We start from the raw sequence: 20,768 nt of genomic DNA on the forward strand, positions 1-20,768 counted from the left end.
ATGCTCAAATATTATTAAAGAACAAGTTACTTTGAATCTAACTTTCAAGTTACTGTAGGGTTTTTTCCCCTATAACTAGTTTATTGCCCAGTAGAGTAGAACGGTTGTAAATCTCTTAACTGGTTTGATTTGTGTGTATGTATTTTGTATTTTATTTTTTCAAAAAGGAAAAAAAGTAAAATCAATATCTGAATTCAAATGCAGTTCAAAATATGAGTGCATTAAAGTAACTAAACACAATTCACATGTAAACCCCCATGTACCTGTGCAAAACAGTTGGGACATAAAGAGTGCTATTTTTACATACTATTGGGTAATTCATGATTTGTCAAAATTCCCGGTTATCTGAGAACACTTAATGGGTTATCACTGGCATAATTCAGGGAGGCTGCCTGCAAACCTTCAGCCTGACATCTTTGCAGAAGTAATAGTAAATATCATGGAGATCCTTTATAGTTGTATTTTTTATAAAAGTTTATATGAACATTTTTGTTATTTATTTTCTTTCTTTGTAATTTGCTTCTTAATTTGTGGTCTGCCTGATTCCAAAAGGGTAATAAGGAAGTAAGTTGAATTATATATGGATTTTCAGTTGCTTCATTCAGGGAATGTAGAACAAGCTTCTGAAAGTGTAGCCCAGCTCTTATCACTTCTCCACTAAGCCCTTCAATGACTCCTACAACCTGAAAGAGTTCCGCCTTTTGCCTTCCAACACCTTAGGGAATCTTGATAAGAGATTCAGCTGCGGCCTGGGCAGGTGCTTGCCATGGAAGTCCCGTAACGCCAGATTAAAGACACTGGGTTTTATCCTGCAGCCTCTTGGGAGCCATTACATTATTTTAAATAAGGCCATGGTATAATCACATTTGGGTTTTGCATTATATAACCATCATACAGCATTTTTCTCTGGGAATCTAGTTCTTCATTGACCTTTCTGAAAATAAAGCCCACAGAAGGGGTAAATCTTCCTCTAAAAACTATGGAATATATTGAGGTAGTAACAAACCATGTGCAAGTGTGAGCACAAATAAAGGTACAGCAGTCATATCTCATCTGGGCACTGGCCACATGGTTGCCCAGAGGGAGATAAATCTTCACAAGGATTTCTCTCTTTGGAACTTCTATGAGAATTTGATCATTGTCACTGGAAAGAAATTAGTTGGAGAGGTTCTTTGAGTAGTGAAGAATCTGGTGGGTGAGTGGCTTAGGGAGGGATGACCTTTGTCCTGACAGACTCACAGTGTCTGCTTCTTTTGAAGCCTTGCTGATCACTCTCACACCCTAAATAACTCCAGGGACATAGGGAGGCATTTCACGCACTTAGTATTTACCTGTATTGTAGTACTAAGGACATTATTGTACAGAACTACCTGTTTACTTATCTTCTTTCCCATTATTCTGTGAGTTACTTTGGAACAGACTAGTCTTTCATTACTTTATCCTCAGTGGCTAGCCCAGTGCATCATTCACAAGGGAGACACTCAGGAATTTTTTTTGAGTAAATGAATGTATGAATGACAAAAATATGGGCTTTATAAATGAAACCAGATGTGGTTGTTCAGAAGAATAGATTTCAAGGCAGATTATGAAGGCTCCATCTCCAAGGGTACTTGGGGATATAATGGATAAACTTACATTGATGTGCATAATTAAGAACTGATCTGCAGCTGGGAATGGAACTAAATGACTTTCTGGATTCCTCTAACTCTAACTAGATTCTCCAAATTTAGTCACACATAATAGACTCAAAGGACATAATATGCTAGTTTCTAGAAACATCATCTTTCAGTTTATTTTATAGACAGGTATTAATGGTGCATCTACACAGGGATGGCTTGACTAGGGACACAGTGATGAAAAAGAACATAAGTTTTTAAATTAAATGATGTAGCTTGGCATCCATACTTTTTGAATTCATGCATGAGTGGCTGGATAGGTGGGGGATGGGTGAGTGACACATAAATAGGTTATATTAGTTGCCTAAAATCATAAAATTAGACTGGTGAAATAAATACAGAAATCCTGATTTCTGGAGCTATGTTGTGTTCCAATGCAGAGGAAGAAGAAGGGAAGAAGGACTGATTCAAGATTTTTTTTATATTGATAGAAACAGATGCAGTATATTCTGCCATGTACCAGGTGCTCTGAAGGAAAGCTTTAAATTTAAACTGTAATCATTTGAGACCCTGGAGTCGCACAGAATCGGACACAACTGAAGCGACTTAGTAGCAGCAGCAAGTGGAGTTACACTTAGGTCAAAAATTAAGTCGGAAAGACCTTGTTCTGAAATGAGCTGGTTTTTTCCATGCATTTTAATATATTTGGGGTTCAATTCACAAATGAAGAGATAATCCTTGATAAACTTTTAAATATTTGAATACCAGTAATGAAATCATATGCTGGGTAAGATTGAAGGCAAAAGCAGAAAAGGGCAACAGAGGATGAGATGGTTGGATGACATCACTGGGTCACGAACTTGGGCAAATTCCAGGAGATGGTGAGGGTCAGGGAAACCTGGCATGCTGTAGGCCATGCAGTTGCAAAGAGTTGGGCATGACTTGGCTACTGAACAACAACAAATGAAATCATAATCAAATCAAGTAAAATGTAATAGTAAATGTCTACCTAGTGTTGATATTCCCTCCTGGATTCCTTGGAATTCGAATGGGGATAAAATTTTTTTAACTTACAGTTCTTGGATTTTATTTCAATATTTATTTCAGTTTCAGTGTGGATCTACACACACTAACTAGCTTAATGACAATGAATGCTAGCATTTCTATCTAACAACATAGAAAAGTATTTTAATGAGAATGATGTAGTTGTACTTAGGGAAGATGCTCTAGTAGTTGTTGGTATGTGAATTATACAAATAACTGCAATTTCCTGCCCCTGAGCCTGCTGTGTGGCCACGGGTAGGTCAGATAGCCTTTCTCAACTGTATTGTTTGAATAATTTGCCTAAGCTTTATATTTAAATTTCTTTTTCATATTTAAGCTCTAAAATATATTATATGCCTATTTGTCTACAAAATAAGATCCAACTTGATAAAATATAATAAATAATTTGAACATTTCAGTTCAGTTCAGTTCAGTCACTCAGTCACGTCTGACTCTTTGCGACCCCATGGACTGCAGCACACCAGGCTTCCCTGTCCATTACCAACTCCCAGAGCTTGCTCAAACTCATGTCCTTTTGAACATTTACTGTGTTCTTTTTATCGTGGCAAGTTCTGGTATATAATCATGAATGTATATGACGTTTGTTCAATGAATGCTCATCTGTTCATTTATCCAACACATAGTTACTGCTCAGCATTAGGAATACATAACTTACTTTATTAGACTCCCAGAGTAGCTGTAACAAATTACCACAAACGTGGTGACTTAAAACAATGGATATTTATTTTCTCATAGTTCAGGAGGCCTGAAGTGCAAAATCAGCTGTATACTTAGGGAAGTATCTGTTCCTTACTTCTTCCAGTCTCCTGTGGCTACAGGCATTCCTTGGCTTGTGGCCACATCATTCTAGTCTCTGCCTATGTTGTCACACTGCCTCCTCCTCATCACTGTCTCTTCTCTATGTGTATCTTATAAGGACACTTGTATTTGGATTTAGGACCCATTTGTATAATCCAGGATTGTCTTCTCATCTCAAGATCCTAATTTGAGTGTCAAGACTGCAAAAATTCTTTCCAAATAAGGTCATATTCGGGCTTCCCATGTGGCAATAGTGGTAAAGAACTTGCCTGCTAACGTAGGTTAGATGTAACACGCGGTTTTGATCCCTGGATTGGGAAGATCCCCTGAAGGAGGGCACAGCAACCCACTCCAGTATTCTTGCCTGGAGAATCCCATGGAGAGAGGAGCCTGGCAGGTTACAGTCCATAGGATTGCACAGAGTCAGACATGACTGAAGAGACTGAGCATACATGTAAGGTCACATTCACAGATTCCTGGGATTAGGATGTGGACATATATTTTCAGGAGCCACTGTGGGATTTACTACAGTGACCAAACACACATAAAAACAACAAGCAAAAAAAAAATTTCTTTGCCCTCATGGAGTTTATAGTTTACTTGGGGAAATAGACATTAAGTCAGGACATAATTATAAAACATATATTATAGTTATAAATAATAGTTATAAATTGTAATTAGGTATATGAAGGGAAGTTACAGGGTGCTTTGAAAGATTTTAACAAGGGAACATCATTAAGGATAGAGGTCAAGTCAGACCTCTGAACAAGTGACATTTAAGCTGACCATTAATGACTATGTCATTAATGGCATGGGGAGAGGCTGTTAGAGAGGTTGGGAGAGACTATTCCAACAAACAGAACATTATTTGCAAAGGCCTTGAGATGGGGATTTGTGAATGAAGTGAAATGAATGAAGGTCATTGTGGCTGGAGTGTACTGAGCAGAGGAGAGTGGAGTGAGGTGAGACTGGGTCACGTCAGGGAGGGACTTGAGAGCCATTATTAGGACTTATGGAAAACTAAATACAATGAGGAACCAGTGATGTATTCTAAACAGGAGGATTTGAAGTGGTTTTCTAAATGTTACTGCAGCTAATATTTGGAACTTGTGTTCTTGGGAAACAAGGTTGAAAGCAGAAGAAAAGAAAATTCTAAGTAAGAGGTAGCTAAAGCTTGATCCAGGGTAATAGCAGGAGAGAGAGAAGAGGGAAGTGAAAGGATTCGAGTTACACTTTGCAGGTAGAGTTGACATGGTTTGGAGAAAGACTGGCTATAGAGAAATGAGGCAGGGGGAAGCTTTGAGGATGGCTTTCAGTCTTTTGGAGGAACAGGCACTAAACAAATGACCATAATAGAGGGATTCATAAGGTGATTAAATAATACAGAGAGAACTTCTGATAGTGCCTGGAGGGGGCAGGCACTTTCCAAAATTTGGAAAGAATTTTTGCAGTCTTGACACTCAGATTAGGAGTTGGGGTTGGTAGTGGATAGAATGCCAAAGGTCTCAAAGAATGTTCGTTAAGTAAAGTGGTGGAGAAGAGCATTTCTTACAGAGGAGGAGTGTGAGGAAAAATATCCAGAGACATGAAGGTGCATGGTATGTTCAGGGAGCAGGGAGGATCCCTTGGAGGAAGCAGGCAAGCGAATGTTTGTGTTCCCAACAGCATCTCTTTTTAATGTTTATCGTTGTCCTTTGGGCACAGTAGTATCTTGATTCTTCTTGTGACCTGGCCTTCCTATCATAAAACTGTTCAAACTAAGTGTGACCATCTCAGACAATGTCATTCAACCAACAACTACAGACTCACAAAGTTCCTAAACTGAGTAATCATTCAGTTCAGTTCAGTCACTCAGTCGTGTCTGACTCTTTGAGACCCCATGGACTGCAAGGCTTCTATGTCCTTCACCAACTCCCGGAGCTTGCTCAAACCCATGTCCATCGAGCTGGTGATGTCATCCAACCATCTCATCCTCCGTTGTCCCCTTCTCCTCCTGCCTTCAATCATTCCCTGCATCAGGGTCTTTTCTAAGGAGTCAGTTCTTTGCATCAGGTGGCCAAAGTATTGGAGCTTCAGCTTCGGTCCTTCCAATGAATATTCAGGAATAATTTCCTTTAGGATTGACTGGTTTGATCTCCTTGCAGTTCAAGGAACTCTCAAGAGTCTTCTCCAGCACCATAGTTCAAAAGCATCAGTTCTTCAGCGCTCAGCTTTCTTTATGGTCCAACTCTCACATCCATACATGAGTACTGGAAAAACCATAGCTTTGACTAGGCAGACCCTTGTTGGCAAAGTAATGTCTGCTTTTTAATATGCTTTCTAGGTTGGTCATAGCTTTTGATTTATTTAATCCAGATACAGTTGGTTGATGGTTTAGTCCCCAACTTGTGTCTGATTCTTGTGACGCTATGGACTATAGACTGCCATGCTCCTCTGTCCATGGGATTTCCCAAGCAAGAATACTGGACTGGGTTGCCATTTCCTTCTCCAGGGATCTTCTCAACTCAGGGGTTGAACCAGGACCTCCTGCAATGCAGGCAGATTCTTTACCAACTGAGACACCAGGGAAGCTCAGATATGGAAGATGCCCAATGACTAAGTGTCACTTTTCAGAATTTGGCAGGAAATGTGAACTTTCTTCTGGAAGTAACACCATGTGCCCATGATAGACTTGTTTAGTTTTTAAGTGAATAGCCAAAATTTCAGGCTCTTTTATTCTTAGCGTACATGAGTAGTAGTAGTCAGGTAGTGGTGTGATGCAGCAAAAAGTAGGGGATGGAGTGGAAGGAAATACCTGAAGTCAGGGTGGGTTGGATACATCATACAACCTTCTTTCTGCTATCAGCATAATGTGTTTACACCATAAATTTGACCCTTTCGCTCAAGTGTTCAAAGCCTTTTGATAGTTCCATTCACCTGTATCAATAGTTTCCAAAATAGTTTCCACTGATACACACATGGCAAATTACAATCACAGGGTGGCACTATTCTGCAGAGTAAGACCCAGGGTCACTGACACTTCTGGGCATGCCAGCTGTATTTCTACCCTTTATCTCGCATGCAGGAAAATGTATGGGAATGCAAGAGCCTGAGAGTGACATTTTTTTTAATAAGGATAACTTTGATGTGCTTTCATATACTGCCCAAGTAAATGTTTGCAAATATGGGGAATTTTAGGGTCAATGATTATTGGTTTTTGAGAAAAGAAGCTCACTCAAATAAAAAAATATATATATACCAATACTTTGGCCACCTGATGCAAAGAGCTGACAACCATTGGAAAAGACCCTGATAACTGGGAAAGACTGAAGGCAGGAGGAGAAAGGGGTGCCAGAGGATAAGATGGTAGGATGGTATCACTGACTCGATGGACATGGGTTTGAGTAAACTCCTGGAGTTGGTGATGGACAGGGAGGCTGGGCGTGCTGTAGTCCATGGAGTTGCAACGAGTCGGACAAGAGGGAGGGACTGAACACCAACAACAAATGTCTTAATTTTACTTAGCTTATTGTGCTTAGCATGACTAGGGGCATTTTTAAGGGACTGAATACCAGGATTGGCAGTAGTGTTACCAAAGTTTTTCATGGCTGTACTCTGGAATATGGGTGCTTATCCCAAGGGTCACTTTTCTAGAGATGACTGAGTGAAAAAAAAAAAGAGCCATATGCAAATTAATTCTTTCTACTGCAACCTCTACAACTGATAACCACTGATTTATTAAGTTTCTTACCATATACTAGGTAGAATGACAAAGGTTTACAAACATTATTTAATAATTAAAATAAATACTAGACTCATCGATCATTATCCCCATTTTACAGGAGAGATAAGTGCAAGTGAGAGTTAAAGAATGCACCCAAATTCAAATCCTTGTTGTATCAGAACTAATATTAGAAAGGAAGGTCTAGTTTAAAATTATATGATCTTAATCACTATTCATATTTTATTCTATATTTATAAATATACAAGAAAATTGCTACCCGGGACACATATAGAAGACACTCTGTATTTAGAGAATAGTCATGGGTAACAGGAGCCTCTGAAGGTACTTTTTTCTCCCCAAGGCATAGGAAGGCAGACAAAAGCCATGGAGAACTTTGCCTTGGCACCCTTTGACAACATTCCACAAACCATACTCCTTCCTTCCTCTCTCTCGTTCTTCCTTCCTCCCTCCCTCTCATTTACCCTCAGTCCCTTCCCTCCCTCCCTTGAGCTCCCTCTTTCCCTCCATCCTACCCTCCCCCTATCTCTCCCTCCTTACTCCTTTCTTCCTCCTTCCCCACTTCCTTCCTTCTTTGGTCATCCATTCTCCTGTCTTCCTTCACAATTCCCAGTTAGACTGTGATCTAAGCATTCTTAATTATAAGGCATTCTCATCTCTTCATAGGTGCTCCTTATATGTTTTGATTGATGACTTCTCAGTGGTGGAATTACAACCACATCAGCTGAATCACCTTCAACATTAGTGCAGTGACAGATGTTACATATATCTTTTTCTCTCTGCCATTTAGAAGGAGCTTAGCATCTACTCTAAGAGATTACAGTCTCTACGGGGGATCCAGACGTGTGGAAAATGGCTCCAACACATGGCAGGGATCAGGATTATAAGTAGGCACAACATATAAAGGGAGTGAAAAGAGAATGACTGGGGAGGGGTGGAGGAGCTTCATTTAAAAAGATCCTGCAGATGGGGAAGGGTTTCAATAAATGAGAATGGGATGGAGTAATCCTGGAGGAGGGCATAGCACGAGCAAAGTGATGGAGGTAGACGTATAGAAGTTGTGGTCAGGAAAAGATCCATCATCGGTTGTGGTTTGATCAGGGATATAAATATATGCTGCCAGAATATTTTAAGATGAATTATGGGGAAATAGAGGAATGAACTATTTTTTTGAATCATGGAGAGAAGCTTTTGTTCTACATGAAATTTTGGCGCCATATTTGTTGAAAGGCACTCATTTCCTTTTTTACTTCCATCATCATTTTCATTATTGTCATAATCACCATTATTAAACTTTATGACTGTGCAACTTTTTACAAGTTCTCATTCATGGCTTCATTACATATTTAATACCTCTTCATTGAGTTGATGGCATGGTTTCGGTGGAAAGTAATGAAAACTGCAAATGATGCTGGCTGATACAATAAAAAGGATATGTTGCCGCATGGTATTGTTCAGGTAATGTTGGCTTTAAGAAGATATGCCATGATGGGGCAGGATGGGATTTCTTTTGCTCTCTCTGCTTTGACCTCTTTGGGTCCAACTTTATCATTAGGGCTGTTCCCTTTAGGCATCCACACTGTTGCTTTCTGGCTCTTTTTGTCTCAGTATTTCTAGCAGAAGTCTGCATGAACAAGGTTAAGTTTTCTGCTAGTCCCTGAATCAATTAGTCTGGACAAGGGGATGGAGTGTGATGAAGAGTGTTTATTGGCTTAGCTTGGGTCCTGTGTTCTAATCCAGAGCTGTAGATATTGTCAGCTTCTGAGAAATCATGTTCTTCTCCAAATGGGAAGTGAGGGTTTTAGGAAGGAAGAAAGGGAGTGGGTGTGGGCGGGATGACTGCTAAAGAGGGGCTTAAATAATATTCTTTAGAGAAAGATAGGTACTTTTATTGTTGTTTTGTAGCTGAAGAGTGGACATTTATAGTCCTGTTAGTTGTGCAAAGATGAAATAGTTCCCCCTTTTTTGGAAGGTTATATACATGGAGAGAAAAAAAAAATCTTATATGTTATTATGTGACTTCAGAAGTGGAAGAATGCTACTATCCCCTCTGGAAAGACAGGGCAGACAAGCGTCTTGTGATCCTGAGCAAGTTTGTAAACTCTTGCTGTTGTTCAGTTGCTAAGTCGTGGCTGACTCTGTGACCCCATGGACTGTAGCATGCCCGGCGCCTCTGTCCTCCACTATCACCCAGAGTTTGCTCAAACTCATGTCCATTGTGTTGGTGATGCGATCTCACCATCCCATCCCCTGCTGTCCCCTTCTCCTCCTGCCTTCAACTTTTCCCAGCATCAGTCTTTCCCAATGAGTCAGCTCTTCGCATCAGGTGGCCAATGTATTGGAGCTTCAGCTTTAGCAAGAGTCCTTCCAGTGAATATTCAGCATTGATTCCCTTTAGGATTGACTGATTTGATCTCCTTGCAGTCCAAGGAACTCTCAAGAGTCTTCTCCAGCTGCTCAATTCAAAAGCATCAATTCTTCCGTGCTCAGCCTTCTTTATCGACCAAAGTTCTCTTACCTTCTGTTTTTTTCTTGGGGTGGGGTGGGGAGGAGGGGTGAAAAATGAGAAAGTAGTAGCACCTACTTCACAGAGTTATTGAGGAGATGAAATGAGACATTTACTGATCCAGGTGACCAAATGCCTTTCCATTCATTATGCATTTAATTTTTACAATTTCTAGGAGAGTAACTAAGAACATCCAATCTAAGAGATAACATTCCTTAGGCTGATGAATTTCCTCTGGTTATTAGCCACAGGAAACACCAGACCCAACCAAGTCTTGTGATTCCAAGCCTTACCCATTCTCTTTCCACTACACTGTGCTGCTACTTAATGAGATCCCCAACTCTCTGTGTCTTTGCCTTGCCTTTAACAGGATCCGCATTGAGGGAACTACACATGCAAATTATTATTAGCATGAAGACGGGTAATTATTATTTTTTACATTTGCATCATCACAGATAATCTTTTTGTTACACATTCTTTAGCAGTGAATGCCTGAATGAGAGGGCTTTCGGTTCATTCAGATGGTCATTAATTCTAAATAAGAAATTCATTTACTGTCACTCATGTTGCTTAAACAATGCAAAGCAAAGAGTGAGTGCAGAGCAATTTCAGACTGTAAAGGCTGGGACGGAAGCTGGAAATCACCTAGCCCAACCTTTTAATTTACATATGAGCGAAATGAAGGCCTGAATAGAGAAGGTCATACAATTAATTAGTGGCAGAGCTGGGACTAGCACGCAATTTCTTTACCTCTATGCCAAAGTCTTGCCATTAAAGCATGAATGCTGATCATCGGAATGCTATTTGGTTAGGAATTCCCTGATTACTTAAAACACATTGAGGGCTTAGGATAGAGACACTTAATGTGCTAAAGGTTCCAAAATGAAAATATATGATGAATCTTTGACAAATTCCCTTGTGTTGTATTCATTTTAATCTTCATTATTTCTACAAGGCACTTGTAGAGGGGAAAAATAAGTATCTGTATCTACTAAATGGTCTCATTTGAGTTCTGCCAATGTAAAGGTATGAACTAAAAACATTTTACATTAAAACAGAGCAAATTGCTTATGGTAACCATTGCATAATGAAGGAACACAATGAAGAATTAAGTTCAAATTACTTATCAGGTCTCTTCCATTTTCTAAGTTTTTAAAGTAGAAAATTGCACAGTATAATTACAGTAAGTTAATTTGCATTCATATTACAATTCAATGAGCAATTACATTCTTTTTTATTTAAAAAAATATTTTATAAAGTATGATTTGCATCAGTATGTTTCCAGGAAAGAGTGGCAACTTTTCCCTTGTGAGGTTTTCATACACATTCAACCTTGAAGCTTATATCTTCTGGTATAGAGTTATAGCCTCTTATTGGCTTTTTGGGACAGGAGAGGAGAGAATCATTTGAAGTATGACTATGGTTTTTGACAAGAACTCTTCAAGGCATCATTGAATATCAGGGTTTAGAAGGAGAATTTAAAGGTCTTATTGCTTAAGAGTTCTTTCTCCCCTTCACTTCCTCCATCTTCAGGTTGAATTTCTCCATCGAATTCCTGCCAAGCTATCAGCCAACCTATATTTGATTAACTCCTGTGCTAGGAAATTCTTTGCCTCTGATGACACGCACATCATCACTGGTCAGTGCTTTCATTTTGTGAAAGATGCTCCATTTTGGCCTAACTATCCTTCTATTAATGTACTTTAAAAGATGCTTTTTTAAAAGAAAAAACACTCATTGCTTTGGCAGGGCTATGCACAACATACAGCACTCTTTTTATGTTGAGAGCAGAACATTTTATTCATGATTTGAAGCATTAGCATGAACATCTGTGTCAGGCCATCATAATGTTATTGTTCAATTGCTAAGTTGTGTCCGACTCTTTGTGACCCCCTAGACTGCAGCACACCAGTGTTCCCTGTCATTCACCCTCTCCTGGAGTTTGTTCAAACTCATGTCCATTGAGTCAGTGATGCCATCCAACCATCTCATCCTCTTTCTCCCTCTTCTCCTGCCTTCAGTTTTTTCCAGCATCAGGGGCTTTTCCAAGGAGTCAGTTCTCTTCTTCAAGTGGCCAGAGTACTGGAGCTTCAGCTTCAGAAGCAGCCCTTCCAATGATTATTCAGAACTGATTTCCTTTAGGATTGACTGGATTGATCTCCATGCTATCCAAGGCACTCTTAAGAGTTTTCTGCAGCACCAGTTTGAAAGCATCAGTTCTTTGGTGCTCAACCTTCAGTATCGTCCAATTTTCACATCCATACATGACTACTGGAAAAACCTAGCTTTGACTATGTGGACTTTTGTTGGCTATGTGATTTCTCTGCTTTTTAATATGCTGTCTAGGTTTGTCATAGCTTTTCTTCCAAGGAACAAGTGTCTTTTAATTTCATGGCTGGGGTCACCATACATAGTGATTTTTGAGCCAAAGAAAATAAAATCTGCCACTGTTTACATTTTTTCCCCCATCCTTTTGCCATGAAGTGATGATATTAGATGCCATGATCTTAGTTTTTTGAATGTTGTTTTCAGTAACGGGGTTCCCATAAAGATATGGAGTCTGACTGGCTGCTCCACTTTCTCTGTGACTGCTCGTTTTAAAATTGTTTAAATTAAGATAAAATAGACATATATTGAAATACATATATCATTAGAGTAGCTGGATCAGTTTCAAAAAATGTATTTGCTTATGTAAAACAACTCCACATTAAAGATATAGTATATTCCATTTTCCCAGAAAGCACCTTTTGCCCCTTTCCAGGCAATTTCCCTCCACAGAGGCCTAATTTTATTTTTTTTTAATTTTATAAATGATGGTATTTACTTATTTTTTAAAGATCAAACCATTGAAAATAATTAAACACTGACTAATTTAGTTCTTTAAAAAATTTTTATCGGAATATAGTTGCTTTACAATGTTGTTTAGTTTCTACCTTATAGCAAAGCAAATCAGCTATATGTATATGTATATCCCCTCTCTTTTGGATTTTCTTCCCATTTAGGTCGCCACAGAGCACTCAGTAGGGTTCCCTGAGCTATACTGTAGTTTCTCACTAGTGATGTATTTTATACACAGTATCCATAGTGTATATACGTCAATCCCCATCTCCCAATTCATCTCATCCTCCCTTTCCCCGTGGTGTCCATACATTTATTCTCTAAGTCTGTGTCTCTATTTCTGTTTTGCAAATAAGATCATCTCTACCATTTTTCTAGATTCCACATATATGCATTAATAAACAATATTTGTTTTTCTTATATCATAATTTTTCTTATCATACATTTATTTTCCTGTTTTTGATCCTCATATAGGTGGAATAATAGTAATGTCCTTTTTTGAATCTGGTTCATTTTATTCAATTCTTTAAAAACCATTTATCCATGTTGCTGTACCTATCGATAGTTTCTTTTGTTTCTTGCTTAGTAGTGTTCTACTGTATGGATAGTCTATAGTTTGTTTACTCATTCTACTGTGGAAAAAGATATGTGTTGTCTTCAGTTTGAGCTATTATGAAAAAAAATGCTGCTATAAACTTTCTAGTGTATATGTTTGTGTGTGTGTGTATATACATGTTTTATTTCTCTGGGGTATATGAGTAGATGCCTACAAGTTCCCAGAGTAAATGTAGACTTATTGTTTGTTGTTTAATCACTAAGTCCTGTCCAACTCTTTTGAGACTCTGTGGATTCTAGCCTGCCAGGCTCCTCTATCCATGGGATTTCCCAGACAAGAATACTGGAGTGGGTTGCTATTTCCTTCTCCAAGGGATCTTCCCAACCCAAGCTTGACCCCACGTCTCCTGAATTGGCAGGTAGATATTTTTACTGTTAAGCCACCTGGGAAGCACAGATGTACCCTTAATTTGATTTTTTAAAAAATGCCAGGCAGTTTTTCAAAATTGTGATACCATTCCTTATGATTAATGATGTACATCTTTCTGTTCAGTTCAGTCGCTCAGTCATGTCTGACTCTTTGTGACCCCAACGGACTGCAGCATGTCAGGCTTCCCTGTCTATCATCCATTCCTGGAGCTTACTCAAACTCATGTCCATCGAATCAGTGATGCAATCCAACCATCTCATCTTATATTGTCCCCTTCTCCTCATGTGTCTTTACATATGCCTATTGGCTATTCAGTTTATCTCAGTCTGTAAAGTGTCTGTTCAAGTATTCTGTTCATTTTAACTAGGTTGTCTTTTTACTGCTAAATAAGAATAGTCATATTTTCTGGATTTAAGTCCTTTGTCAGATATATGTTTTGTGAATATTTTCTCCAGGTTTATAGTTTACCATTCATTTTCTTAAATGTTGTCTTTTGATCAGCACATGTTTTAAACTTTGATAAGGTTCAATTGATTTTTTTTAAATTTATGTTCAGTGATTTTCTATCCTCTCTAGGAAATCTGTGCATCCCTTCACATCATGATGATACTCTGTAATGTTCTCCTTTAGAACTTTTACCATTTTAGCAATTATATTTTGGTCTATGTATGGTATGAGGAGGGTTTCGAGGTTAATTTTTTCCCCATATGTTTAAACAGTTGTTCTAATACCATGTTTTAAAGACTTTTCTTTCCTTAATGAGTAACAGTCGCACCTTTGTATATAAAAAAAAAAAAGTCAATTGATGGCCTATATGTTGGTCTATTTCTGATTCTCTATTCTGTTCCACTGATCAACTTATCTAACCTTAATGCCAGTATCATACTGTTTTGACTATCATAGCTTTATAGTAAGTCTTGAAGTCAGATAGAATAAGCTCTCTAATTTTGCTCTTCTTTATCAGATTATTATAGTTATTGTAAGTCCCTTTGCATTTCCATATACATTTTAGTATTAGTTAATCAATTTCTTGAAAAAATATGCTGAGATTTCTATTGCAATTGTGCTAAGTTTACAGTTCAACTTGGGGAGAAGTTGACATCAACACTGAGCTTCCCAAATCGTGAGCGTGGCGTGCCGCTCCATGTATTTGGGTCGCCTGTAATTGTTTTCATCAACATTTTGTAAGTTTTGGTGGAGAAAACTTGTGCAACTTTTATTCAATCTACTCCTAAGTATTTTGTGAGGTGCTGTCATAAATGGCATCTACTTTTTTTCATTTTCCAGCTGTCTGATTGACTGTATAACTTTGGATAAGGTATTTATCCTCTCTGAGTTTATTTCTGACCTATAAAATGTGAGTTCATGTTCTTCTTAGAAGAAGGTCAGGTGTAAATATGCACAAATAGTTTTTAGGGGTTCTTTTATTATTGATATTAAAAAGGATAACTTAGAAAGTTCATAATTAAGTTCTTGGTATATTAGAAATTATTCTTTGGCTCAAAAGTGAAAAATAAACAAAAAAACACAACTCAAACTGGCCTAAGTAATAGAGGGAATATTTTGGCTCACATAACTGAAAAATCTGGAGGGGGATGTGTTAGTTGGGCTGAGGCATGACTAAACCAAAGCCCTTCAACAATGCCCTCATAAAGCTCTATTTTCCCATCTTTTACTCCTGTATTCTTCTGATGCAGTTTCATTCTCCAAAGGCTTCTCTTATGAAATGGGTTTCTGCAGCTACAGACTTTCCAGTGTCCAGTCCAACGGTGGAGAGAAAACATTCTTCCTAGTTGCTCTGTCACAAGTAAAGAGGTCACCCATTTGACCATCCCTGAATTGTGGCCAAGAAATGTGTGGCACCTGTCCATCCCTCGAGCTACAGGTAGAGTCAGCTTTCCTATAACTAAATAGAAAAAAATAATATTGGGTAGGGGAATGGTCTCCCAGGAGAAGAAAGAGGAATGGCCCCAAAGAGGCAAACAACAAATATTTGTCATATCTTTAACACAGTAGCCACAAAATACATGGCAGCTGTATCATATGGTGGGCATATTCTCTGCCTCTGATACTCTCTAGGCATCAGAGACTCAATCATTTTTCTCATAGCATTCAGTCTACTTCTGTTTCAAGCACTAATATCACCTTAAGCTCTACTTTATGAGTGAAAAAATTGGGGGTTTGTATTGGAACTTAAGAGCCTTTCGACAATCACTTTAGCTCTCCTTGTTGTTTCTACTGTGCATTTAGCTAAAAAGAGCAGATTGGTGGCATAAATACAATTGCAGTGTTGCTACTCTTCTCCAGCCCCTCCTTGGAAAAATAAAAGGAGTGCTATTTATAGCGACTGCAAACCAAAGTCAAGTTTAGTAATATTGCCACACAATCTTTCCCTAGAATCAAGCAAGGCTAGTATCATGAAAGAAGGGAACTTCTGTTTTGATGAAGTCATACAGAACATTATTTCATTGGTTTTGAATGTTTTACTTGTATGTCTAGAACATACAAGAACAGTATCTGAGGTATGGTTAATGAAAGATTTTACAAAATACTTTCTTTTCTGCTTAAAAACAAAAAACAAAACAAAACCTGGACCTCTTTACTTTCACACTAAATTCCAAAGTCCTGAACACGGCAAACAAGACCCTTTGCAGTCTATGTTGCTTCTCTGGAGTCAAATATATGTGTGTGTGTTTGTGTGCACATGTGCGCCCTACTCTTTACAACCCTGTGGACTGTGGCCCCCCCCAGGCTCTTCTGTCCATGGAATTTTCCAGGCAAGAATACTGGAGTGGGTTGCCTTTTCCTACTCCAGGGCATCTTCTCAACCTAGGGATAGAACTCAGGTCTTGCTTCTCCTGCCTTGGCAGACAAATTCTTTACTGTGAGCACCACCTGGGAAGCCCTAGAGTCAATTATAGCCACAACCAGAGAACAATCTCTGCTATGGTTTTGTATATTCTCTTTTCTTTGTCTGAAATACCTTTCCTTGCTTCACATGCTTATTCAGTTTTCTTTCAAGATGATATCACTTCCTTCATGAAATCTCAGCATCCTGTTCTGGGTTAAATGCCCAGATTTGATGCTTACCTAGCATCCCATACTTAGCATTATCACTAGATAGCATTTATTGTGATGCAATACAATGGTGCATTTCTTTCATGAGCCTATAAGTTGTTTAAGAGTAAGTTTTTTTTTCTTTTTGTTTTCTTTCTCAGCCAATGCCCAACAGTGTGCCTAGTATAAAGTAAGCAATCAGCAAATATTTTTTGAAAAAATGAATAAAATCTGAGTGTGAACGTGAGTTTAAATGAAAAGGATGAGAAGCTTATATACCTTTGGTATTAAGCTTTGAAAATTTTGTGCATTCTATGTATTAGCATACTTTGAACACATGATATTTCTAATAAGCCTGGTAGAAGTGCTCCTACTGAATGTTATTCAAAATTTTATTAATTTGAGAGTTTTATGTGTAGAGAAATATTAGCATATTCCTGGCATGTGTAAGGATTACAAACTATTTAATAAACAGTGGCCATGGAATAATTTGTGTTTCAAACCCTTAGAGCTTACAGCACAAATTCATTTTATTATACTTCATCCAATGAGAGGTATATTTGAAATGATTGTAGGAATAAACAGAATTTTAAATAATGTATAATACACAAAATGAACTACTTTTTATCTCTTTCTTTGGAGGAGTGATTATTGCTGATTGGATTTATTATTTCTGACATTTGATTTTGCCTTCAATTGCAGATCAGTCTCAAACAGTACTTCTATAGGCTGCCCCTCTGGGTGTCTGAAGAATCATGTGCATAGGGATGAATTACGTGAAGTTCAATAAAACTCCTTTCTGTCCATATGCATGCTACTCATGCCCATGTTTTTTATTCAGTTGACTCAGGGCTCTGTAAAGGCAGGATATGTTTCTGATTTATCATCATTATTTCCAATGCCTCCCACAATGCCTGATATATAACATGGACTCTACAAATGCTAGTTGATTTAAAGTGAACTATTTTGGAATTGTTCTGGAATGAGAATCGATGTTTACTGAGTGACTTATTCAGTGCTAGCCATGTTCAATATATTTTTCCATTTAAAGCTTGCACAATGTCCTGAAGCAGGTATCACTGCTGTAGAACTAAGACTTTTGAAGCTCAGAGAGGTAAGTAACTTATCAAAGATGACTCAGGATACAGTACACACAAGAGGAGTACTTCACTACCTGGACTGTCATGAAGGTTAAATGCATTAATGAATGGAGAGCTCCCAGAATGCTGCCTGGAATCCTGGAATATAATAAGCAATGCATACATCTTTGCTGTTATTACTTTGCTATTTATCACGGTAGATGATAAAAGAATGTTTATTGTTTTTTATGCCACACATAATACAAACTATATTGTTATTTAAAAGAGAATTAAAGAAATACCCTAATATTTATGTGAGTTGTTTCTTGACACATTTGGCATAAAAACTTAAAATGGTACTTTAAGATGTGATTTGGTTTAACCTTGAAGACTATTAGGTGTTTGGTGGGCAGCTTGTTTGCCATTAGAATCTGTATAACTTTCCTTCAGCCTGGAGCTGGGAACAGCTGTAGCTTGTTGCCCCTGTTAGATTTAAAAGGAATTTTCTGAGTTTCCCTGGTGGACATTCTCCAAGGCTGAAAAGAGAGTTTTACAAGAGTGCCTTCCATTTTTATCACTCCACCACTCAGTGTCAGGTATTATCCCAAAGTCTGTAATCATAACCTCATTTGAAAATAGAACCAGATGGAAGAGGGGTGAAGTCCACAGGTCTCAAAGGCAAGGCCTTAAAATGTATGTAAATAGTTCTGCTGTTTCACAGCTGTCTCAAGCATTGAGAAACTTCAGTGCTTTGGGAGAGTCGATGAAGTTACACCTATGTTCACTCACCTAAGGTTTGACATTTGTCCCAGTTGTTTGAAGTGCATGATGGTTTCCTACACCCACTTTCCCTATTTCAATGAGGTCTTGGGAAATTTGTCAATGTCCCCTGGTTTTCTTCCTATTGAGTTCAGACTCTGGAGGTCTGTCTGTATGGAAGAGAAAACTGAAGTGTTTTATTAACAGAGTTCTCTGGTGAGCCTGAACTTCCTACTGATGTATCTTAAGTGTTCTGTAATTTTAAGTGTTCTGTAACAATTCTAGCCACTTTCTAGAACTTTAGAAAAGTTGGAGAGACTTGAGCCACTTTCTCTGGGCCCCACCATTAGGCTGGCTAGTCATACCCAGAAGTAAATAGAAAGAATTGTATCCACCACCCACTGGTGGGACCTCCCTCCCACCTTGTTGGGAGTTCTCTTCCAACTTTTCTCCCAAGATTGCATCCTGCCAGTGACCTCACACTTTTTTCCTGTCTCCATGTAAATTGCTATCTTTTCAGGAGGTGCATGACAGCCTCTGTTTGCTGGGGCCTCCATTTGTACAGAAGCTGTTATTATGGAATAAGTTTAATGGGTCGTGAATTTTGTGGAGGCAGGGAGGGTCTCTCGATGACTTTGTATGTACCAGCCATGGACCTACTGGCTCTGCAAGGAGTGCATTAGGCTAAATATTTTTAGCCCATTGACTCTGGAAGTAATAACCTTAAATGCTTCATTAAATTTTCATGGGTGAGTGATGGAAACTATGGGAGGGGGGATGCAAAACCCAAATCAGCCACATTGGCTTCATTATTACCCAGCTGGAGGACAGGAGTGTGGCCCTTAAAAAGAGTAAAAATAAACTTTAAAGAACTGTGGCCAGTATCTTCTTTTCTTTCCCTGCTCCAACAGCGCAGGACTGGACTCGATTTTTTTTTTTTTCCTTTCACACCTGGCATTCAGGACTCTGAAGATGGGTGTGCAAACAGGCATTCACCGGAGTTAAATCCAGTCTCAGGGTTGAAGAATTTATTTTCTGACGGACACACTATTTTCTGCAGTTTGGCGGATCTGGGTAAGCTAGGGCCAGAAGTAGGGAGCCACTGATTACATCCTGCCTGGGCCTTCTCCTGCGCCTGTTCTAATCTGGGGATTGTTTACCACAGGGCATTCCGAAAACCAGAGTGGCCGGGAAGAAGGCAAGGGGAAGCACTGGGTGTTAACTGGGCCCTGAGTCTCTCCCTGGGACTCACGAAAGCGTGACAGATGCGTGCCTCCTCCCTCTCCCTCGCCCAACTTTGCTGGGAAGCCTCAATGAAGACAGGGGCGCACAGACGAGGGTTGACCGCTGGGAACTAGCGCCCCCTCCTGCGAAGGGGAGTTGGGGCCACACGCCCGCCCCGGACCTGCCCTGTACTTTTGAGCAGGGGCGCTCTTTTCAGTTTGGGTCTGCGCGGGTTTAGAGGCCTGGGATGTTAAAAGAGTCGACTAAATGAGGGAGGCCAGGCGGAGGCGGCCGGTGGCGATGGTGAGTGGCAAAAACAGTGGATACTCTGTGGAAAAACCCGAGTCTAGTGGCTTTTACCCCATCTCGCCCTCACTCCCCTTCTCCGCCCACGTAGCCGGGGCGGGGACCCAGCGCTCTGGGCTCAGCTCTCCCCCTTCTACGCCGGGATGGGGAGTGAGCGCCAGGGCTCCAGAGGCTCGACTGCGAACCGCGGCGCCCCCGCTCGCTCGCTCTTCCTCCTCCTCGTCACCACCTCGACTCCGCTAAGCTTTCGGAGCGCGCTCGGGCGGCGCACAGAAACACCCGGGAGGGAGCGGGAGCCGGAGCCCGTGAGGCCAGGGCGCGCGGCGGGCAGGCAGGCGGCGGCGGCGGCGTCCGGGGAGCGGGCAGGTGAGCGGCGCTTGGCGGGCGCGGGGCTGGCGGGGCGGGGGCGCGGGAGGAGGCGGGTCTGCGCGCGGGGCGGTCTCCTCCCCCTGCTCTGACGCGGGGCCCGTGGCTCCCCGGGAGGATGGACCCAGTTCGGCGCTCGCCCGGGCTTCCCCGGGCTGGAGAGCGCGCCTGAGTGCCGCCGCCCGCCGGGCATGGGGAGCCGCTTCCTGGGCGGCTGCGGCTGCGGAGGAGGATGCTTTCGGCGAGCAGAGGTGAGGCACGGCGGGAGGCTAGCGGCCGCCACGGAGTTCAGCACCGAGAGGTGTCAGGCGGGGACGCGGCGCCTGGATGCCCGGGAGGCTCCTCTGGGGCTCCCGGGCGCGGAGGAGGGCTCCAGGGGCGCCCCTCTGGGGAGTTTGGCTATAAGTGCGGAGGGGATAGAGACTGCAGTTCTCTTTCCTCTTCCTCC

General features: G+C 40.3%; 1 protein-coding gene across 6 annotated transcripts in view; it reads left to right on the forward strand.

Annotated features, from left to right (window-relative positions):
• Positions 1-20,768, forward strand: part of DAB1 (DAB adaptor protein 1) — a 1,339,715-nt gene that overhangs the window by 857,877 nt on the left and 461,070 nt on the right. The window contains exon 1 of one of the 6 annotated variants that reach the window (XM_059885130.1): positions 20,431-20,571. The exons of the other annotated variants lie outside the window; for them this stretch is intronic. The gene's annotated coding sequence lies outside the window, so the exon portion shown is untranslated. Of the gene's footprint in view, positions 1-20,430; positions 20,572-20,768 lie in introns of those variants that run through there. 6 annotated transcript variants of the gene reach the window in all.

The sequence above is a fragment of the Bos taurus genome, chromosome 3 (genome assembly GCF_002263795.3).
Source record: "Bos taurus isolate L1 Dominette 01449 registration number 42190680 breed Hereford chromosome 3, ARS-UCD2.0, whole genome shotgun sequence".
NCBI lineage: Eukaryota > Metazoa > Chordata > Mammalia > Artiodactyla > Bovidae > Bos > Bos taurus.